This window comes from Ruditapes philippinarum, unplaced genomic scaffold (genome assembly GCF_026571515.1).
Source record: "Ruditapes philippinarum isolate M1 unplaced genomic scaffold, ASM2657151v2 ctg14851_1_1_1_1, whole genome shotgun sequence".
NCBI lineage: Eukaryota > Metazoa > Mollusca > Bivalvia > Venerida > Veneridae > Ruditapes > Ruditapes philippinarum.
In genome coordinates, this window is record NW_026861581.1 from 51538 (window position 1) to 57537 (window position 6000).

A 6000-nucleotide genomic window follows, 5' to 3' on the forward strand; every position below is an offset into this window, starting at 1 on the left:
TAGTACGATGATGAAAACACGACAGTACGATGATAAAAACGCGATAGTACGATGGTGAAAACGCGATAGTACGATGATGAAAACACGACAGTACGATGATGAAAACGCGAAACCACAAAACTACGATGGTGAAAACGCGACAGTACGATGGTGAAAACACGATAGTTTATCGCGTTTTCATCATCGTAGTATCGTACTGTCGCGTTTTCATCATCGTACTTTCGCGTTTTCATCATCGTGCTTTCGCGTTTTCACTATCGTAGTTTCGTGATTTCGCGTTTTCACCATCGTACTATCGACTATCGCGTTTCAGATCAACACATTCATAGGCAATGGCCCTAACGGCATTCCGTAGTTGTCTCCTCTGCCAGCTCTTGTTATTATTACTGCTATAAAATATGTAAATTAACAAAATAAATAAAATCCATAAAGTAACAACGGTTATGGCTGGTATAGTTTTAGACGTGCCCATTTTTGTGCCCCCACTTTAGTGGCGGGCATTTAGATTTACCCTTGTCCGTCTGTCCGTCCTTCCGTCTGTTCACTTTTGTGTCGCACATAACTCAAAAAGTATTTGACCGAGAGTCATGAAACTTTACAAGAATGTTGATCAGCATGTGTAGATGTGCAACTGGGTATTTTCGTGTGGATTTATTTAGTATTTTTAGAGTTATTGCCCTTGACTTAGTAAAATTTTGCAATTTTCAACTTGTGTCGCATGTAACTCAAAAAGTATTTGACATAGAGTCATGAAACTTTACAGGAATATTGATCAGCATGTGTAGTTGTGCTCCTGAGTATTTTCGATTGGATTTATTTAGTATTTTTAGAGTTTTAAAGCCCTTGACTTAGATGTTTTTTACAATTTTCATTTTGTGTCGCATGTAACTCAAAAAGGATTTGACATATAGAGTCATTAAACCTTACGGGAAGGTTGCTCAGCATATTTAGTTTTGCACCTGGGGTTTCGCTTGTGTATTTATTCAGTATTTGTAGAGTTATTTCTCTTGAATTAGTAAAAACCGTTTCATTATGTTGTTATTTGTTCCTTGAGTGCTTGAGTTAGAATCAACCAACTTTACAGAAATAATAATCAACATCACTAAATTACAGAAATAATGATTCACATTACTGTGAAGCTATGAACCTGGGACTTTGCAATGCCATGTGGATTTTTTTCAGTTTTGTAAGAGTTATTGCCCTTGACTTACAGTAGTATAAATTTGCAATTTTCAACTTGTTCATGCATAGCTCAAAAAGTATTGTAGGCCTGAAAGTTTACAAGAATGTTGGTCAGCATGTGTACTTATTATGCATGTGGATTTATTCAGTTTTTGTAAAGTTCTTGCCCTTTACTTAGTAAAAGATTTTTAGTTTTCAAAAAATATTTGACCTAGAGTCATAAGATTGACAGAACAGTGGCGCGGTGGGGGCACCTGTGTCCTATGGACACATTTCTAGTTATGTTTGTATTTTTTGCTAGTTTCAGCATTCCTGAACCAGTTTCATTGATGATTATAGGCAAAAGTATTGATTTTATTTCAATTCTGTATCGGTAATTGATTGACAAAAAATATCAACTATACATTAAATAGAGGATATTGAATGAGTGTATGTTTAATACTAAATTTATTGAACCAGTTGAATAAAATCATATTATGCTAGCCTCTGGCGAGCATAATTATGTTTTATTCAACGAGTTCAATAAATTAAGTATTGAATCTACACGAATATATAATATTCTATTTATCACATATATAAAATAAGAATGTTAAACTGTTAAAGAGTCATTTTTCATTGAGGCGCCTTTAGTGTAACACTAACATAAACACGCTTTAATGCTTTATAATGTTATTAAAGATTATAGCGCAAATGACGTCATGTCAGAGTGTTATTACACTATAGTGTTATATTTTTTTTTATTAAATGGCTTTATTACACTCCTGCGCTGCTTTTTATGTAATAATTTATTTTATGTCAATGAATTCAATCGGTCCCAAATCCCAAATTATATGTGCTGTGTTTGCAGTTTTTACTTAGATGACAATAACATTTCTTTTTAGTTGCAATACAAGAGGTCAGTGAATCTACTTGAATACTCTCCGGTTTGGTTCTTTCACTCTAAGCCTCCTGGGGATAACATATTCTATACCCATGTTACCAATGCAGACCACGATCAGCCGTCATATACATGAATAGTTTTAAGTTTTCCCTAATATGGTGAATGGTTCCGTCCAGACTGAATGATTGACAAGTCTATTTAAGTCATTTGGATTGGTTAGCTCGAAAATTGACAGGAAAAAATCAGTATATTCAAAACACATAAAATATTATTATACTGTTAGAATAGGAAAATCCTACTACATGATCTTAAAATTATGACTTTCCTTTATTTCAGAATATCAGCTATAATAAACCTACAGAGACAATGAGGACAATCACAACTGTTTGGCTTTTTATCCATCAATCTCCGGATGATTATCAGTGGGATGTTCTGAATGACAAAGATGTTAAAATTCATCAATAGTTCGATATTATGATTTCACACCTGATACCTGGTTGTATGGGGACAGACGTGGATTAAATTTGTGATTAACAGCAGCAGAAAAATCCCCCAACCATCATTACTTGCCAATACATTGAATAACATTCTGGTTCCTGGCTTAATGAAAACATAATAGAAATTTTTTTGCATCAAACAGATATCTGTTATCTGTTTTGTACAATTAGAATTTGAATCTCAATTAGACCACTGTCAAATATTTCAGTATTCCTTTAAATAAACTTTTATGTTAAAAAGATCATTGAAATAATTTGATTTAATTCAATATACAGTACATGTATAAATCTGTTTCTGCAATTTAAGACTGATATTATATATCAAGAATTGTTAAATTATTTTTTTTGAAGGCCTATTACACTAAATTTAGAAATTATATCAGTTAAATTTCATTTTTTCAATATTTTTTATTTTAGTTATCATGTTACAGTTTCCAAAAATAAACCCTTTTGCCAATTACCGGTATACATAATTTCTCTAATGCTGATTTTGTTAATTGTTGGCAATTGCTATAATAAAAGTTTATTAATATTAGTATGGAAGCCAAAATACTACTTTGTTTACAATTTGCCACCTTAATAACACATTACTGCAGGTTCAGTGCTATTTTTTCACTTGGTAAACATCTAACATGCCCTTAAACCATTATCAAAACATTTTTGTTAGAAAATGCTTGAATTTGCTAGAGAATATTTATTTTCTTAGGCATACTGTGCCTTGTTTAGTATAGCGTACTGTTTGTTAATTAGCATTAAGGGAATTTTGTCACTCTGGTCTGGCACAGCCAAGTGACAGATTTAGTATTGACAAATTTAGTGTCGGTTTAAAGACTGTAGTTGTTGTCAGCATAAGGAAACTACATTAAATTTTGTTCTGTGTTGATAAAATGAACTTAAATTTAAAAAGTACAACTATATTTGTAACACAAAAAATTACCATATTATATAATTTGTTTGTTTTGCATGTAAAATTGAAATTTATTTCACTGAGTTAACAACAGATGCAATATTTTCATGAGTGGCGTAAAAGTCACAAGTGAAAATATAATAGCTGGTGTTCACCAATGAAATACATTTCAATCTTACATGTAAAACAAATAAATTTTCTTTTTATTTCATGCTTTTTAAGTGATGTTTAGTATTTTTTACTGATTTTGCCACATAATGTCGCACATTTTCCTTTATGACGTCATAATATGAGCCGTGTCACGACAAAACCAACATAATGGGTTTGCGACCAGCATTGATCCAGACAAGCCTGCGCAGTCTGATCAGGATCCATGCTGTTTGCTATCAGTTTCTTTACTAGAAATAGAGTAAGTAAGCGAACAGCATGGTTCCTGATCAGACTGTCTGGATCAATGCTGGTCGCAAAACCATTATGTTGGTTTTGTCATGACACGGCTCATATCATGACGTCACATCATCAATTTTGAATTCTAACACGACCCGCATTTTTCCCCATTGAACATAGAAGAACCGGAAGTGTGTGTTATTATGCTATAAAATCACTGTTTGACGTTCTATATTTAGACATGTGACGTAATCATTATAAACGTGACGTAACCACTAAAATGTGACGGGCTGACAATAAGTACGGACACAAATCAGGCGCAATTTAGCTAATTATCATGTACGGGCAGCATTTATTTGTTGATGTCGTGTTAGAATCGAAATAATATATCCAAATCGGTGATTTTATTGCTTGATATTGTCGTTCGGATGCGCATCATTATATCACTCAGGCTACGCCCTCGTGATATAATTCCTCTCATCCAAACTCCAAATAGTGATGTTATTGAGCAATAAAATCACAGTTTGGGATATATTATTTCTTAAATAAAGTTCTGTTAAATTTCTCTAATTTTGTTACATTTTTAAAATGATGTACAACTTCCTTTTCCTAAAGAAGCAAAATTTACGTATGAGTTACTGCATTTATTTTTGCCCGTTATTCCAGTTAGTTATGAAATTATTTTCATCCGCATTCAGATATAGTCCGGCTACAGTGAAAATTATATTTTATGAATTTCACTAGTGGTTTATTAGAATCTGATATATTACAGTAAACACTGGAAAGCATGAAATAAAAAAAAAACACTATATAATTTAAACCACTTATTCTAGTATAATAAGTATTACAAATGTATAGTTTTGTAAATAGTTTTTGAAGTGTGTATGATATTTACATATTTTCTAACAGTTTCACTCTTCTTTTTGATATAAATTCAGTTTTCTGAACAAATGTTCACATAACATTTTTTTTATTTTGGCGATACACGGAAATTAAGTATATGAAGATACATTATGATTCTGACAGGTTAAATTGCCCAATATTACAAACTTTAAGTATGTAACCAAAGTCACAAGGTGTTGGTTATATAACAAAACAACATTTCATGCATGGCCATATATAATATTTCATAAGTCTTTTATAACCAAATTTTGATATTGTTCTCATGCTCCATTCCGGTCTGTAAATTTTTGCTTCGAAACATTAAAGGAACTCCACTAATGTTAAAAAACATAAAATTTTTATTTTTCACTTAGATAAACATGAGCTATTAAAACAGAAATATAAATAAAATATAACTAAGAAACATACAGGAAAAACATTGAAAATCGTATGTTTCTGTCCGATTCGAGTGAAAAGCGTTTAAACGCTTTTCAATTGTGGGTTATTTTTCCCTATTATTATTATTATTTTGGAAAAACAGAACAAGCTAATGATCTGAAATTTTGCACACAAGTTATTAGTATAGATCTACATCCAATGGAGTAATAATCTCAAAAAAAATATTTCCAGTCCCGTCATGTCAAGAAACCTCAGTGGAGTCCCTTTAAATGATAATTTGCTGTGTATATTCTAAGTTATAAAGATTCTGAATTTGGTATATATAACCCGAGCTGCTAGGTGAGGATTATATTGCTTACAACTGTTTATATATGGCCATATTACCTATAGAGCAAAATTCCTTCATAACCCTTTCCCCCATGAGCATATTGTGAAAAATGGCCGTTTTCGCTGAAAAGCCTCCTGTTACAAGTTCAAACTGCTATGAAACTATGAAAAATGCTTCAATACTAATCAAACATGGCACAAATGTTGACTGGACCATTGCCTTTGTAACGACATGCTCAGTCGTTAATTTCCTGTTACCATGGCAACGAGGGGACATCTCAAAATTGCCAAAAATCACTATTTTGCCTCGATTTTTTCCATCAAAATTTATTTCAAAGTGCTGCAACTGTTCAAGGGATTGAGATAGAGTCAAAGGCTTTTCGGCGTTGGTTAAACGTTACATTATGATCGACCTGGGGTCATTTTTAGCCTCTCACAAGTCCAAAATTTTCTTGGCGATGAGGGGGACTCCGCCCACCTTCAAACCCCCCTAACAGAAGGGGGCACATCGCCCTTCTGGCAACCCCCTGATGTATCTT